The 18,695-nt window shown below is 40.4% G+C and overlaps 1 protein-coding gene and 2 pseudogenes across 3 annotated transcripts in view; 1 reads left to right on the plus strand and 2 right to left on the minus strand.

Moving 5' to 3' along the window:
- ZFYVE9 (zinc finger FYVE-type containing 9) overlaps positions 1 to 18,695 on the minus strand; it is a 203,573-nt gene that overhangs the window by 167,381 nt on the left and 17,497 nt on the right. The gene's annotated exons all lie outside the window — the stretch shown is intronic.
- LOC104669698 lies at positions 5,637 to 6,360 on the minus strand (annotated as a pseudogene).
- On the plus strand, positions 11,924 to 17,606 carry LOC104669690 (annotated as a pseudogene).

Here is an 18,695-nt window from a genome sequence, read left to right on the forward strand (position 1 = left end):
ACAGTTCTGTTTTTAGCTCTTTGAGGAATCACAAAACAAGGGAATCGCTGCGGAAAGAAATTGTTTTCCATAATAGTTGAACTAATTTACACTCCCACCAACAGGGTATAAGAATTCCCTTTTCTACACAACCTTGCCAGCATCTGTTATTAACTGACTTTTTAACAATAGCCATTCTGACTGGTGTGAGATGGTATCTCATTGGGGTTTTGGTTTGCATTTCTCTAATGATCAGTGATGGTGAGCTTTCCTTCATATGCTTGTTGGTTGCATGCATGTCTTCTTTTGAAAAGTGTTCATGTCCTTTGCCCACTTTTTAATGGAGTTGTTTTTCTCTCGTAAATTTGTTTAAGCTCCTTTTAGATGCTAGATATCAGACCTTTGTCAGATGCATAGTTTGCGAAAAATTTCTCCCATTCTGTAGGCTGTCTGTTTACTCCGTTGGTAGTTTGCTGTGCAGAAACTCTTAAGTTTAATTACATGCCATTTTTCAATTTTTGCTTTTGTTGCAACTGCTTTTGGTGTCTTCATCATGAAATCTTTGCCAGTTCCTATGTCCAAAATGTATTGCCTAGGCTGTCTTCCAGGTTTTTATACTTTTGAGTTTTACATTTAAGTCTTCAAACCATCTTAAGTTGATTTTTGTGCATGGTATAAAGAAGGGGTTCAGCTTCCATCTTCTGCATATGGCTAGTCAGTTACCCCAGCACGATGTATTGAATAGGGAGTCCTTTCCCCATTGTTAGTTTTTGACAGCTTTGTTGAAGATCAGATGGTTGTAGGTATGGGCCTTATTTCTGGGCTCTCTATTCTGTTCCATTGGTTTACATGTCTGTTTTCTGCTAGTACCATGCTGTTTTGGTTACTGTAGTATAGTTTGAGTGGGTAACATGATGCCTCCAGCTTTGCTCTTTTTCCTTAGGATGCCCTTGGCTTTTTGTATTTTAGTTCCATATGAATTTTAAAATACTTTTTTTCTAGTTCTGTGTAGCCATTGATAGTTTGATAGGAATATCATTGAATCTGTAAATTGCTTTGGGCAGTATGGCCATTTTAATGATATTGATTCTTCCTATCCATAATCATGGAATGTTTTTCCATTTGTTTGTGTCATCTCTGATTTCTATGAGCAATATTTTTAATTATCATTGTAGAGATCTTTCACCTCCCCAGTTAACTGTATTCCTAGGTATTAATATTTTATTCTTTTTGTGGCAATTGTGAATGGGATTGCGTTTCTAATTTGGCTCTCAGCTTGGCTGTTGTCGGTGTCTAGGAATGCTAGGGATTTCTGTGTTGATTCTGTATCCTGAAACTTTGCTGAAGTTATCAGCTGAAGGAGCTTTTGGGCCAAGGTTTTCTAGATATAGAATCATCTCAACTGCCAATATGGATAGTTTTACTTCTTTTCTTCCTATCTGGTTGCCCTTTATTTCTTTCTCTTCCCTGATTGCCCTGGCCAGGACTTCCAATACTATGCTGAATAGGAATAGTGAAAAAGGGCATCCTTGTCTTGTGCCAGTTTTCAAGGGAATGCTTCCAGCTTCTGCCCATTCGGTATGAGGTTGGCTGTGGGTTTGTCATAGATAGCTTTTATTATTTTAAGGTATGTTCCTTCAATACCTAGTTTACTGAGAGGTTTTTTTGTTTTTTTTTTTTCCGGGTTTTTTTGTTTTGTTTTGTTTTGTTTGTTTGTTTGAGACAGAGTCTCGCTCTGTCACCCAGACTGGAGTGCAGTGGTGTGATCTTGGCTCACTGAAACCTCCGCCTCCCAGGTTCAAGCAATTCTCCTGCCTCAGCCTCCCGAGTAACTGGGATTACAGGCGCCTGTAACCAATCGTATTTTTAATAGAGATAGGGTTTCACCATGTTGGCCAGGCTGGTCTTGAACTCCTGACCTCAACTGATCCACCCCTCTCGGCCTCCCAAAGTGCTGGGATTATTGGCGTGAGCTACTGCACCCAGCCAGGATACTGAATTTTATCAGTCTTTTTTTTTTTTTTTTTTTTTTTTTTTTGAGACAGAGTCTTGCTCTGTCCCCAGGCTGGAGTGCAGTGGTGCAATCTTGGCTCACTGCAACCTCCACCTTCTGGCTTCAAGCAATTCTGCTGTCTCAGCCTCCCGAGTAGCTGGGACTACAGGAGCATGCCACCACGCTCAGCTAATTTTTGTATTTTTAGTAGAGATGGGGTTTCACCATGTTGGCCAGGATGGTCTTGATCTCTTGATCTTGTGATCTGCCCATCTCAGCCTCCAAAAAGTGCTGGGATTACAGGCATGAGCCACCACACCCAGCCATCAAAAGCCTTTTCTGCATCTAGCCAATTTTATTTTTAACGAAGGATTTAAAAGTGCTTAGCAATACTCTATATTAAAACTTCCAACTCAATAAACAGCATATCTTACTTATTTGGTTTATTAATTAGGGACTAATACTCTACAACTACTTAACAGAGCTAAGCAACAGAATTTTAGACATCTCTCAATAACATTTCCCAGGCTTATAATTTCATTTTTAATTTCATAAAAATACACTAATCATTGATAATTTTGTCAGAATAAGTCTTTCCATGGGAACTGACAATCTTTTAGCATGGTGTGGTATCAGAAAACTTGCTTGGCTTCTTTCTACCTGTTTTTTTCTCCTCTTAAATGAGGATAATAAAAATATCTGTTCCAATGCTTTATTTGTTATGAAAATCAAAAGAGAAAGCACTCTGTAAGGTGTAATTATTACTCCCTCTTAAATGAAAAAGCTGAACTAGCAAGTATTAAATTGTTGAACACCTCTTAAGAAAAGCAAAAACCTGGGATGAGTGCTGGCAAGTGGGGAGATAGTACTGCAATGCGGAGGCAGACCCGAAGGTTCTACTCCCAAGCAAATAAACAAAAAATGTTGTAGGTCATGAGATTTGCAAAACATTTTATGAATTCTTTTTTTGTTTTGTTTAGCTTAGAAATAGGGTCTCAGTATGCTGCCCAGGCTGGTCTTGAACTCCTGAGCTCAAGCAATCCTTCCCCTCGTCCTCCCAAAGTGCTGGGATTACAGGCATGAGCCACCATGCCCAGAATTTGTTTTGTTTTTGAGATGGGGTCTTGCTATGTTGTCCAGGCTGGTCTCTAACTCCTGGCCTCAAGTGATCCCTCCTCCTCAACCTCCCAAGTAGCTGGAATTATAGGTCACCACACTCAGTTTCTCAATTCTTTTACACTGAACATTAGTAGCTATTTAAATCTAAAGGATGATAATCTGGAATAATCATCCTGGATAGTCAAGGAAGAATTTGTTTCTTTGCTGTTACATTAAGTATCCGATTCAGGACTCACCCCTGCCCCGACCCCCCTGACCCCACCTCCAGACATCCAAAAATGGAAAAGGCTGACTTCAAAATTATTTTCCCAGCCGGACGCAGTGGCTCATGCCTGTAATCCCAGAACTTTGGGAGGCCAGGGTGGATGGATCACCTGAGGTCAGGAGTTCAAGATCAGCCTGGCCAACATGAGGAAACCCCATCTCTACTAAAAAATACAAAAAAAAAAAAAAAAAAAAATTAGCTGGACTTGGTGGCAAACGCCTGTACTCCCAGCTACTTGGGAGGCTGAGACAGAAGAATCACTTGAACCCGGGGGGCAGAGGTTGTAGTGAGCCAGGTACGCCACTGCACTCCAGCCGGGGCAACAAGTGTGAAACTCCATCTCAAAAAAAATAAATAAATAATAATTTTCCTGAAAGCTTTTTAAGCAGTAGGTCACAAAAAAATATCATGCTGACCTGGTTATTTTAAAAATACTACAAATAATATTTGGGCAAAAGTAACACTTTCTCCAACACCATCCTAAGCAAACTGTAGTAAGAACACCATGCCAGGGAGGCATCCACACTTGTCATTAAAGAAATGCCAAAAGGACAAATAGAACCACGAAATGACCTAGTTTAAAGCTGCCAGCTAAAAAGGTGAACTATATCAAATCACCTGACCGTTGTGTGAATGTACGACATGACTCCATGATGTCCTCTCTGCAGCCCTACTCTACCTTACTGTGTCTTTTAAAAATCATTTTTATAAAAAGAAAAGCTCGGCCGGGTGTGGTGGTTCACACCTATAATCTCAATACTTTGGGAGGCCAAGGTGGGTGGATCACGAGGTCAGGAGATTGAGACCATCCTGGCTAACACAGTGAAACCCTGTCTCTACTAAAAATACAAAAACAAAAATTAGCCAGGCGTGGTGGCGGGTGCCTGTAGTCCCAGCTACTTGGGAGGCTGAGGCAGAAGAATGGCGTGAACCTGGGAGGCAAAGCTTGCAGTGAGCCGAGATCGTGCCACTGCACTCCAGCGTGGGCGACACAGCAAGACTCCATCTCAAAAAGAAAAAAAAAAAAAAGAAAGAAAAGAAAAGAAAAGCTCTGACAAGCTTATACATTAAAGACACGGCCGAGGCTGGACGCAGTGGCTCACGCCTGTAATCCTAGTACTTCAGGAGGCCGAAGCTGGTGCACTGCATAAGCTCCGGAGTTTGAGACCAGCCTGGGCAACATGGTGAAATCCTGTCTCTACTAAAATACGAAAAAAAATTAGCCAGGTGTGGTGGCACGTGCCTGTAATCCCAGCTACTCGGGAGGCTGAGACAGGAGAATTACTTGAACCCAGGAGGAGGAGGTTGCAATGAGCTGAGATCACACCACTGCACTCCAACCTGTGCTGGACAGAGTGAGATTCCAGCTCAAAAACAAATAAATAAATACATAAATAATTCTGAATAAAATTAATAACTTAAAAGGCAAAAGTACAAACACAGTTCTCAATTTCCTCACATGTTCAATAAAGAAACTGGTCTAGAAAAATCTCTTAGTTTCCTATGACTTCTAAAATTGAGTTTGAGTATTCTATTTGTTGGTGGTTGCTGTTCTAATAAGTTACAACAAACATATATCCCAAACATTCATAGTGTCCTTAAGTGATTAATTTACTTCCCAACATACACCTAAATTAATTTTGAAACAACCTACTTTACAATATACTCTAAGTGCCTGTGTCCTCTGTCTTTTCAACCTTTCCCTTTTATGGTCTGTAAACATCCTCAACATCTTTTGATAACGAACATTAAAACCTCTCCTTCAACCCTACATTTCCCTCTAATTACTGGCCTTTCACCTTCCTTTCACAGCCACATTCTTTTTAAAAAAAAACATTACTGACCCATCTTCTTACTTTCAGTCTACTAAAACTGCTCTACCTAAGGTCATCAATGACTTTCTAATTGCAATCCTAATAGACACCTTTTTTAAATTATTATTTATTCACATTTATTTAAAACTAAATTTTTTTTATAGTTGTATGTCAAAAAATAGTGACTAGGTTTTATGGCTTACTTAAAATATAAATGAGGAAAACAAGACATGTGCCACACCAATAGCTGGTTTCAATTCTTTTTAGAGGAAATACTATAATTTAAAAAAAGAGTTCCAAAATATTTAACAGAATTTCCAGCAATGATTATTTCCAAAATGTAAAGATTTGAAACATAATTTGTACAAAACTAAAAACCAGAAGAACTCATTCTTACTTTTTCCTTGTTTAAAAAATACAGACAATTTGTCACAAGAAAGTTTGACATGTGATAGCAGCTGCAGCCTCAGTGACCCTCGGAATCACTGTCCCTCTTCACGGGGACAGAGCATTGCACTGAGGACAGCAATACATCTTCGATTGGCTACTTAGGGTTTTCCTCCAGGTCCGTCTTAATTGCTCCAGATTCAGTTTTCACTAGAAGAGTTTTCACTGAACAGTTTCAGGTTCATGCTGCCAAACACCAGAGGACCAATAAACTGAGCCTTGATATCTCCATCCAGGTAAACAAATATCATGGGCAGATTTCTATCAGGATAACTGGGTATGCAGGTTGTTGAAATGGCTTTGATAAATTTGACATCAGGAAACTTCCTGGCAACTCCACTGAGGTGCTGATTTATCAGGGCACAGAGGGGAATTCCTTGTTTGTAAAGGTGCAAGATGACCCACAAGCCCTCACCGGCTTTGATAACTTCTTGAACAGAATCCTTCTCTGAGATCTCCAAAACTTCTCCAAATTTTTTATTCAGTTTAGTTGCTTTCCACTCAGCCAGTCTCTGCCGTCTATACATTTCAATACCACGCTCATCCTCTGCATAAAACTCGTCTTCATGATCCTCCAGCTCTTCCAAAGTCGTATCTTCCTATGTTGTCATCACTGACTGCTGGACAATGCGCTGCTCCTCTTCTGCCTCCTCTTCCAATTCTTTCAGACTTTCTTTGGGGGATAAGATGCCCTTTTTGTGTAAGATGTCATTCCATTCAGTGTCTGCATTCGGGTCCTGCATCTTGTTTCCAATCGCTCAAGCCAGTTGTGTCCCCTAATAGACACTTTAAATCCTTCTTATTTAGCCTATCCACAGGAACATTCCTTTTTAAAACTCTCCTCCTCTGCTCCTATAAAAACGTGATACTTTCTATTGATTTTCCTCTACTTTTCTTTCTGTCTCCTTTTGTGGACTTTATTCCACTGTGTCACTTAAATATTTTTTTTTTTCTGAGACACAAGTCTTGCTCTGTTGCGTAAGTTGGAGCACAGTGGCACAATCTCAGCTCACTGCAACCTCCACCTCCCAGGTTCAAAAGATTCTCCTCCCTCAGCCTCCCAAGTAGCTGGGACTATAGGCGCGCACCACCACGCCCAGCTAATTTTTGTATTTTTAGTAGAGACAGGTTTCACCATGTTAGCCAGGCTGGTCTCAAACTCCTGACCTCACGCAATCTGCCCACCTCAGCCTCCCAAAGTGCTGGGATTACAGGCATAAGTCACCATGCCCAGCCTTAAATGTGACTTTTATCCAGTCTCATGTTCTCTCTCATGACCTCTTCTCTCTTCACTCTACATGGTTTCACTGGATGATCTCATTCAACCTTGTGGCTTTAACTACTCCCTAACACCTAGCATGTCTTCTGCACTCCATCTCCTCATCTAAGCCTGAATGATACACTCCATCATCCAAACCCAGACATTTAAGAACCACTCTACCCACCAATCAATCCTAACAATTCAAACCCTAAATATCTCTCGTGGCCAGGCACAGTGGCTCACATCTGTAATTGCAGCACTTTGGGAGGCCACAGAGGGAGGAGTGCTTGAGCTCAGGAGTTCAAGACCAGCCTGGGCAACAAAGGGAGACCCTGCCTCTACAAAAAACAAAAAAATCAGCCAGGCATGGTGGCACATGCCTGTGGTCCCAGCTACTCAGGAGACTGAGGTAGGAAGATTGTTTGGGCCAGAAGGTTGAGGCTCCAATGAGCCATGATTACACCACTGCACTCCAGCCTGGGTAACAGAGCGAGACTCTGTCTCATAAATAAGTAATTATCTCTTGAATCCATCCCTTCCTATCCACTCTAGATGTTGTTACTCTAATTTATATTATCTTCCCTGGCTTTGTTTTCTTCAATAGTTTCCCCAATGATAACCCTGTATCAATTCTGGCCCTTGTCCAACCCATCTGCTACACAGACAACAAAATAATCTTTCTAAAAGCCCAAATAGGCTGGGCGAGGTAGCTCACACCTGTAATCCTAGCACTTTGGGAGGCTGAGGCAGGTGGATCACAAGGTCAAGAGTTTGCAACCAGCCTAGCTAATACAGTGAAACCCTGTCTCCACTAAAAATACAGAAATTAGCCAGGTGTGGTGGCAGGCGCCTGTGGTCCCAGCTACTCAGGAGGCTGAAACAGGAGAATCACTTGAACCCGGAAGGTGGAGGCTACAGTGAGCCAAGATCGCGCCACTGCACTCCAGCCTGGGTGACAGAGCGAAACTCTGTCTCAAAAACGAAAAGAAAAAAAAGCCCAAATATGCCCAAGTAGCCTAAAGTGTCACCATTTCTGTCAAGCTTTCCTTGATTTCTCCAGATGGAATTGATCATCTTCACAGAATTCGGTGTATTTACTCATTTGCATATTTGCCTTCCCAACTAGTCCTCTAATTCCTTGATGGCACAGATGTCTTATTCCTTTTTCTATATCTAGCACTTAAGCATGGTCTTGAGAGAGTACATGGGTCATGTATTGCACAGATGTCCCAGACAGAAAACCAACAAAGAAACATCGGACTTGGGCTGGGTGCGGTGGCTCATGCCTGTAATCCCAGCACTTTGGGAGGCTAAGGCGAATGGATCATGAGGTCAGGAGTTCAAGACCAGCCTGGCCAAGATGATGAAACTTCATTTCTATTAAAAAATATAAAAATTAGCCAGGCGTGGTGGCTCATGCGTGTAATCCCAGCTACTCGGAAGGCTGAGGAAAGGAAGTGCTTAAACCTGGGAGGCAGATGTTGCAGTCAGCCGAGATCGTGCCATTGCACTCCAGCCTGGGCGACAAGAGCGAGACTCCATCTCAAAAAAAAAAAAAGACACATCGGACTTAATCTGCACTATAGAACACATGAACCTAATAGATATTTACAGAAAATTTCATCCAATAACTGCAGAATACATATTTTTATCTTCAGCACGTGGATCGTTCTCAAGCAGAGACCATATGTTAGGTGACAAGCCTTAAAACATTCAAAAAACATGGAAACGATATCAGGCATCTTCTCTGACCACAAGGGAATAAAATTACACATCAATAACAAGAGGAATTTCGGAAACTATATAAACACATGGAAATTAAACAATATACTCCTGAACGGCCAGTAAGGAAACTGAACATTTTATTGAAACAAATAATAATGAAAACACAACATGCCAAAACCTATGGGATACAGCAAAAGCAGTACTAAGAGGGAAATTTATAGCTATAAGTGCCTACGTCAAAAAAGAAAAACCTTCCAATAAATAACCTAATGATGAATCTTAAATAACTAGAAAAGCAAGAGTAAACCAAACCCAAAATTAGAAGTAATAAAGATCAGAGAATAAATGAATTTGAAAATTTAAAAAAGGAAAAAAAAAAGAAATGAATTTGAAATGAAAACAATACAAAAGAGCAATGAAACAAATGTCAGTTTATTTGAAAAGATAAATAAAATTGACAAACCTTTAGCCAAACTAAGAAAAAAAGAAAGAAGACTCAAACAAAAACAGAGATGAAAAAGGAGACATTATTACTGATACCACAGAAATTCAAAGGATCATGAGTGGCTACTATGAGCAACCATACGCCAGCAAATCAGAGTAAACAGGTCAATAAGTGTTGTTAAATGAATAAATGGTGCAATGGATTTACAAATAATAGTATGTTCATAAATTAATGTTGTAAAAACTAAGAGAAAACAATTATTATAGCTTAGAATTATCTGACAAGACGTCCCGAAAAGCTTTGAACTGAATATTAAACAAGGATAGGAAGAATTTTTTTAAAAACAGCAATAAAATTTTTCAAAATCTGCAAAAGGTCAAAACAAATTATTGGCTGTTTCAATGGATATAACTGTTACATCATATAACAAAAATATATTTCTGCAGGAAAAAAATTGAGGTTTACTGATTGACGAATCCATTCAAAAAATATATTAGCTTACTATAGGCCTAGATCAAGTTGAAAATAAGACGACAGCAAGGAGTTAGGGTACAAATACTTCATAATAGCAAGTTTTGGGGTCAAATCTCATTACAACATAATTACAATAAAAATCTCCACATAATTCATATTTTTATAAATATTCACTCAACCAATACTTGAGCACCTGGATACTGTGTTCCTTGAACAATCAAGGGTACAGATTAAGCCCTCTATTATTATAACATTTTAAAATAATTAAGTCAGTTAAACACTCAGTGGAGTTTATCTAACAAGGTTGCTGAATTTGAGTATAAGCACTGGAGATGAAACAGCAAGTAAACAGGCAATACCCGAGACCTCAGAGATTACACTCTAATGGATGGAAATGAATGATAAACAAGATAAACGTAAAATATATGATATGCTAGATGATGTGTTAAGATGAAAAATAAAGAAAGGGAAAGGAAAATTTGAAGGTTATAAATTTATTTTATTTTATTCAGACAGTGTCTCGCTCTGTCACCCAGGCTGGAGAGCAGTGGCACAATCATGGCTCACGGAAGCCTTGACCGCCTAGGCTTAGGTGAACCTCACATCTCAGCCTCCCAAGCTGGGAGTACAGGCATGTACCACCACGCCTGGCTAGTTTTTTCTATTTTTTGTAGAGATTGGGTTTTACCATGTTACCCATGCTGGTCTCAAACTCCTGGGCTCAAGCAATCTGCCTGCCTCTGCCTCTCAAAGTGCTAGGATTATAGGCCTGAGTCACAGCACTCGGCTGGGGGTCATAATAAGGCAGCCAGACAAAGTCTCACTGATCTGGAAGTCAGGGAGCAATCTTGAGAATCCAGAGGAAGGTAGTTAAAAACAGAGGGACAGCAAGAACAAAGCACAGATTAAGGGAGGCAAAGAGTAGCAGATGATGAAGGAATTTCCAGGGGGGTCAGATTAGGGTTGGCCAACTGCCACTTATTTCCAGCAAAAATCAATACAGCAAAATTCCAATACATTAAAAGAAACCTGATGCCTCATCTAGAATTTGCTTTTAAAGAATCTAATCTGGCTAGGTGTGGTAGCTCACACCTGTAATCCTAGTACTCTGGGAGGCTGAGAAGGAGTATTGCTTGATCCCAGGAGTTCGAGACCAGCCTGGACAACATAGGAAGACCTTGTCTCTACAAAATAGTAAAAAATTAGCCGGGCACGGTGGTGTGTCCCTGTGGTCCCAGCTACTTGGGAGGCTTAGATGGGAGGCTTGTTTGAGCCTGGGGTCAAGGCCACAGTGAGCCACAATTGAGCCACTGCACTCCAGCCTGGGCTACAGAGCAAGACCCTGTTGCTAAAAAAAAAAAAAAAAAAAAAAAGGGCGGAGGCCAAGCACAGTGGCTCATGCCTGTAATCTTAGCACTTTGGGAAGCCAAGGCAGGCGGATCACCTGAGGTCAGGAGTTCAAGACCAGCTGACCAACAGGGTGAAGCCCTGTCTCTACTGAAAATACAAAATCTAGCCAGTTGTGGTGGCGTGCGCCTGTAGTGCCAGCAACTCAGGAGGCTGAAATGGGACAACTGCTTGAACCTGAGCAGCGGAGGTTGCAGTGAGCTGAGATCACACCATTGCACTCCAGCCTAGACGACAAAGAGAGAGAGGAAGAGGAAGAGGAAGAAGGAAGAAGAAGAAGAAGGAAGAAGGAAGAAGAGGAGAAGGAAGAAGAGTAATCTAATCTGTAACACAAACTTGTTTATATTTTCAAATTTGCTTTATGACAGATTTTAATGAGTTTTCTTAAATAAGGAGTATACTAAATGAAAGCAGTCCCTCCTCACTCCCAAGGAAGCCCCAAATTTCACACAGAAACCACTCTATGATCTACACAATGACAAAATGCATATAATACTATAATGCAACTTACTTCTAACTCCTTTCAAGAGCCTGCTGAAAATATTTCACTAATCCTAAATTTATTTTCCTCTTCTCCAAAAAGCTACAGAAACAAAGATTTTTGCTGCAAGCATCTCACAGGATCTGAATGTTCCAAAGATCAACTGTGATTCTGCTGTCTGCGTGCTGAGAGGTCAATGCTTTGGACCTGGTATCATAAAGCCTCTCTTAAAGTTATCTTCAGTTCATCTGCTTGTTGCTGTGACTTTGTTTGGATATGCAGAATCAAAAGTATTACTGTACTCTTTATTGGCTTCACATCAAAATTAAAGCACTGACAGTTGATGATTCGTATGGGCTTTCTGATGAGGTGCTTCTGAGAAGTGGGTGTCCTGTAACCAACATGTGGCAAGATTTTTATATGTTTTTGTACTCTACAAGTGACTGTGGCATCATTTCTCAGGGTAAAAGCGTAGGTTATTTTTAGATCTATGCTAATATTCACCTCTAGAACATGACCAAGGCGAGGATTCATATGTATCTCATGTGCTCTAAGTGAGACGGGTCTTCATGGCAACCTGCAGTTTCATTTATCCATCCAAGGCAGGCCAAATCACTGGCTTCTCCCACTTACCAAGACTACTACTGAAACACTATCAAGTGCTTGAAATCATGCTTCAAAGCTTAAAACGTATTTTTATTTATCCACCAAGATTGATGAGGTCAAGGAAGCACCTAACATTAGATCATTGCACATCCTATGCCTCATTTTATCTTCAACAGGAAACAAAAGGTGAGCTATGTAATGTGATGCACAGAGCAACTGCAGCAGCCTGAGGACTTAGAAACAAGAGGCCTAAATTATAGCAATCCTGACAATGGCAGAGTTCTTACTGATATCATGTGTTTGTATTAATCTGCAACTTTAATAAAGCAGACATTTCTTTTTATGACTCCTTTTGAAAAATGTTTTTAATTATATTGGAATCATATTTAATACATAATTTTTCTTAAGCTAAAGGGAATTATTTTTTATAAAGATCAATTGCTACATTTTTTTTAAAAGATTTGTTCAGAGTAAAGAAGTATGAAATGCAAGCCTTAAAACTTTTTTTTTCCTTTTCTTAAGATCTGGTGTCACCCAAGCTGGAGTGCAATGGCATTATCACAGCTACTGCAGCCTTGACCTCCCCAGGCTCGGGTGATCCTCCCACCTCAGCCTCCAGCTGGGACTACAGGTGCGTATTACCATGTCTGACTTTTTTGTTTTTTGTAGAGATGGGACCAGATGTTGTCCAGGCTGGTCTTGAACCCCTGGTCTCAAGCAATGTTCCCACCTTGGTCTCCTCACACTGGGATTACAGGCATGAGCTACCGCACCCAGCCTAAAACTTTTTTTTTTTAATCATCAGGGTAGAATTAGTATGTATGAGCAAACAATAAAGTGTTCAGATGAAAAATCATGAAGGGTACAGATTAAGCACCGTATTATTAAAACATTTTTAAATGATTAGGTCAGTTAAACACTCAATAGTTTATCTAACCAGGTTGTTGAATTTATAAAAACTTTTACACAGGCTAGGTAATCTTATGAGGTAAAGTTCAGGTTGCAACATTCAAAGAAAAAATGGGATGAGTTCAGATTACTCCAGTGATTCTCAAAGTGTAGTCCACAGACTCATGGGAATCCACATCTTAGTATGTTTGCCCTTTTCACCATGCTGACAACTGGAGTGAAAGTGCAATGCAACGATGGGTAGGACTGCTTGCACCTTAGCACCAATCAAGGCAGCAATACCAAACTATACTGGTAGTCTTATTCTTCACTGCCATGCACTCTCAATTGTTCTAAAATGTCAGTTTCACTTGATTGATGAAGCAATAAAAATTATTAACTTTGTTAAATCTCAACTCTTGAGAAAAGTCTTTTTAATATTCTGTGTGACAAAATGGAAATATGAAGAAGGCACTTCTACTGCATACTAAAGTGTGACAGTATGCAAACTTACCCCTTTTTCCACATAACTATTGTTACTTCAAAGAAAAGAGGGCATTAAAACAGAACACGAATAGCAGAAGGAAATTCAAAGAAGAGGAGCTAAGTAGGATACAAGGTATGATTCCAATCCTCCAATAATTGATGACACAGTCTAGAAGACAAAGTTTGCTATTATTATTTATATGCCCATCTCTTCAACGATTGTTCTGACAATTTCAATCACTTTGCTATGTTCTAGGAACTATGCTGACCACTAACTATTGAAATCAACCTGAAATAGTAAACTTTTCTGTCAGAAGAATCCAGAGTTCTAAGCCAATGGTTCTAAACTCTTAACAGCAAAACCTCTATTAACTGCAGAATCCCAATAGGAGCTCACAGGAAAGTGCTCTGATTGAAGCAGCATATAGGAAAGTTCAGATACACACATTCCATAAACTTGCCTTCTATCTCCCATTTACCTATTCTCAATGGTGATTCTGCAGGCCATGTAATTCAATCATATTTTTCCCAGGTCTCAACTGATTTATTCTGTTCCCTTCTACACACACACATGCATGTACACATGCAGGTACACACACAACACTCCCTCACAGACTGTTCAGGGGTCCCATTATCCTTCCCCTTCATTTCTCTAATTCATATTGAAAGATCTCAATGAGGCCCCTCCACCAAATCGCTTGCCTTTTTCTAATGATCTTTCTTTCTTGTCTAATTACACTGATAGTTCCTCCGAAAATGGTGAAGGTGGACATTTTCTTTTGTTTCTGACTTAAATAAAAATTCTTTCAGTATTTCACCATTAAGCCTGATACAAGTTTTTTATTATATTTATATAATTAAAAACAAGACAGGCAGTGGTTCCTTAACATTATTGTTACTATTATTCAATACCAGCCTACTTTTTTTTTTTTTTTTTTTTTTTTGAGGCGGAGTCTCGCTCTGCCGCCCGGACTGGAGTGCAGTGGCGCGATCTCAGCTCACTGCAAGCTCTGCCTCCCGGGTTTACGCCATTCTCCTGCCTCAGCCTCCCGAGTAGCTGGGACTACAGGCGCCAGCCACCTCGCCCGGCTAGTTTTTGTATTTTTAGTAGAGACGGGGTTTCACCGTGTTAGCCAGGATGGTCTCGATCTCCTGACCTTGTGATCCGCCCGTCTCGGCCTCCCAAAGTGCTGGGATTACAGGCTTGAGCCACCGCGCCCGGCCAATACCAGCCTACTCTTAATTTATTTTCTGGATTTCTTTTTTCTATTGTGGTAAAATATACATATTTGTCGTTTTAGCTATTTTTAAAAGTGTGCAATTTCGTGTCATTAAGTATGTCCACACAGTTGTGCAACCCCCACCTCCATCCATCTTCAAAACTTTTTCATCTCCCTAAACTGAAACTCTCTACCTAATAAACAGTGATTCCCCATTTCCCCTTCCCCACAGCTTCTGACAGCCACCATTCTGCTTTGTCTCTACAAACTTCCCAATCATATTATTTTATTGCTAAGACTCTCAAATCCTGAAAGGCTGAGTCATTTTTCCAAGATCACCCAGCTGATTACTGGCAGATAAAAGCCAAAAGCAAGCACTTACTTAGAAGGGAAAGCAGCAATCATCTACAGCCAAATAGCTTCATTTCCTTTTCTGCTTCAATGCCTTGTTAGCCTTGGTCTGGTGGGTATCTGCAAAGGATAGATGGATGGATGGATGGATGGATGGATGGATGGATGGATGGATGGATGGATGAATGGATGGATGGATGGATGAATGGATGGACGAACAGACAGACAGATGTATAAAGATATATACTCATTGTCAGCTGGGCGCAGACAGACAGGCAGACAGTAGATAGATATATAAAAATATATACTCATTGTTGGCTGGGGCAGTGGCTCATGCCTGTAATCTCAACACTTTGGGAGGCTGAGGCAGGCGGATCACTGGAGGTCAGGAGTTCAAGACCAGCCTGGCCAACGTGGTAAAACCCCGTCTCTACTAAAAATATAAAAATTAGCTGGACATGGTGGTGCATGCCTGTAATCCCAGCTACTCGGGAGGCTAAGGCAGCAGAATCACTTGAACCTGGGAGGTGGAAGTTGCAGTGAGCCAAGATCGTGCCACTGTACTCCAGCCTGGGCTACAGAATGATACTCCATCTAAAAAAAAAAAAAAAAGATACATACTCATGGCGTCTTAAGCAATAAATGTAGAAATTCAGTCTGGCAACATGGTGAAAATCCGTCTCTACAAAAAAAATACCAACAAAACTAGCTGGGTGTGGTGGTGTGCACTGATAGTCCCAGCTACTGGGGAGACTGAGGTGGCAAGATGGCTTGAGCCTAGGAGGCGGGGGTTGCAGTGAGCAGTGATTGAGCCACTACACTCCAGCCTGGGCAACAGTGAGACTCTGTCTTAAAAAAAAAAAAAAGTAGAAATGTGGGTCATATCCATTATGGTCAATTTCTAACAGGCTGAACAGTGTTGACCATAAATATCTATCCATCTGAAGGCACGTTGCAAATGGCATGGCCTACAGCTTGCTTCTTGGACTTATCCCATTTAACATTTTTTTAAAAATAATTTAGATGAAGTCTCACTACATTGCCCACACTGGTCTTGAACTCCTGGGCTCAACTGATCCTCCCAAAGCGCTGGGATTACAGATGTGAGCCACCGCACCTGGTCCTGTTTAACATTTTTATTAATGATTTGGATGTGGCCATTTATGGAACAATGAAATATGTGATGGAGATAAAGAAAATCATGACAGCTGAATCTGCTGGATCAAAGAATCAGTATGCGAAAGATCTAACCAAATTAGAATATTAGAATACTAAACTAAATCATCTCTAACAGACCTAAACTAAAAGAAAATTAACAAATAAAAATAAAATAGATCAGCACCATTTTGCTGGAGCCTGCAACCAGGTGGGAGTGGAGTGGAGCGGCCATTGTCGCCAACTCTTTCCTCTTTCCCACAGTTTGGTCAGTGGGTTGATTAGGCCGTCAGCCCTTGAGCCAAGACTTGTCTCTTATTTAGTTCCGGGGAGGGCCTCATTGACATAAGTGATGTAGAGAAGAACAACTTCAAGGGCATAATGTTCATGAAGAAATTGAAGAGCTTTTTCCAAGAATGCGGAAGATAAATCAAGATAAAAGAAGGCTAATGTAAAGTATTACAGATCAGAAAGTTAAAAGTGAATGGGGGAAAAATTGAACAGAAGATTGGTCGGATAGAAGCACTTGAATTTTTTTAAGGCTATTTTGAATTGTTTGAATTGGGGAAGAGTACACAAAGTACAAAAAGCGAAAAACTCAAGAATAAAGAGAAGTAGAAAGCAAGAGTGAAGTAGAATTAAAAGAATCTGGAAGAATAAATGGGTCCTAGATTAAGTAAATGAGTCTCACTCTCAGTCAAAATCTCCAACAGGAACTCCTGCTCATGTAAAATTGGAGAGACGGTCAGGATCTCGCAGTCCTTCGAGTGTTTCCAAACACTCTGAATCCCATTCTCTATCAAGATCAAAATCAACGTCGAGGTCAAGGAGGCATTCTCATCGACATTATACACGTGATCCAGATCCCACTCTCTCTCACAGGAGACGATCTTGAAGTAGATCATATACACCAGAATACTGGCAGTGAAGGAGCCGAAGTCATTCTCCAATGTCTAACCACAGAAGACATACTGGCAGAAGGGCAAATTCAGATCCCAACACTTGCCTTGGAGTGTCTGGCCTTAGTTTGTACATAAGAGAGAGAGATCTTCGTGAAGTATGTTCTCGATATGGACCTTTGAATGGTGCTAATGTGGTTTAAAATCAACAAACTGGATGATCTCGAGGATTTGTTTGTATATTTTGAGAGAATTGATGACTCAAAGGAGGCTATGGTAAGGGCAAATAGAACAGAGCTGGATGATAGAAGAAATTCAGGTGGATTATTCTATTACCAAGAGAAGACACATACCTACACTGGGCATCTACATGGGCAGAACAACTCATAGTGGTGGTGGTGGAAGTGGTGGTAAAGGTGGCAGTGAAGATGGTGGCAGACGTTGAGATTCTCACTATGATAGCGGGTATGATCGTGGATATGACAGACATGAAGACTATGATTACCAGTACAGAAGATAATCACCTTCTCCTTATTATAGTCAATACGATCACAATCAAGATCTCATTCCTACAGCCCAAGACACTATTGACAATGAAATGGTTGCAATGAAGGACATTTTTTTCCTCTTTATTTTCTTTTTTCTATCTCTCTTTTTTTTTTAATTCTGGATTTCCCCAAGCTTCTGATTCTTCCTACTCTTTAAAAAAAAAAAAAAAAAAAAAAGCCGGGCGCAGTGGCTCAAGCCTGTAATCCCAGCACTTTGGGAGGCCGAGATGGGCAGATCACAAGGTCAGGAGTTCGACACCATCCTGGCTAACACGGTGAAACCCCGTCTCTACTAAAAAATATAAAAAAAAAAGCTAGCTGGGCGAGGTGGCTGGCGCCTGTAGTCCCAGCTACTCGGGAGGCTGAGGCAGGAGAATGGCGTAAACCCGGGAGGCGGAGCTTGCAGTGAGCTGAGATCCGGCCATTGCACTCCAGCCCGGGCGACAGAGTGAGACTCCGTCTCAAAAAAAAAAAAAAAAAAAAAAAAAAAAAAAAAAAAAAAATTGGTTTATTTAGTATCTACGTTATACTCCTAAAGATGTAACTGCTGTCATTTTGAGTAAACATCTTGAGTAGAAAAGGAACCCTAGTGTTATGCTTCGTAAATTTTCTTTTTTTGCTTTTACTAAGAAAAACTCCTAGCTAATCAAGTAAGAAATTATCTTTTTAAAGCTTCTTTTGTGTTAGATATTGTATTAGAGATCCGCATTTAGGAAGAACTCCTTTTTAAACTTTCTTTTGAGGAAGACAGTAACACATGAAGTAGTTCAGTCATGTCATGTTTTCTTTTATAGCTCTTTTACAGTCAAGTAGTTAAATGCAGAAAATTTGAAGCTGTAAAAGAAAACACTTGGACATTTCTTTTGAAGAATGGAATTTTTGAGCCCTAAAAATTAAGTCATTTTTTAGAGATGAAAAACTTGTGGATTCCTATAAAACATGTATTTAAAATACAACTGTTAAAACTCTGGCTGGGCGCAGTGGCTCACGCCTGTAATCCCAGCACTTTGGGAGGCTGAGGCGGGCGGATCACAAGGTCAGGAGATCAAGGCCATCCTGGCTAACACGGTGAAACCCCGACTCTACTAAAAATACAAAAAAATTAGCGGACGTGGTGGCAGGCGCCTGTAGT

Source organism: Rhinopithecus roxellana, chromosome 12, assembly GCF_007565055.1.
Source record: "Rhinopithecus roxellana isolate Shanxi Qingling chromosome 12, ASM756505v1, whole genome shotgun sequence".
Classification (NCBI taxonomy): domain Eukaryota; kingdom Metazoa; phylum Chordata; class Mammalia; order Primates; family Cercopithecidae; genus Rhinopithecus; species Rhinopithecus roxellana.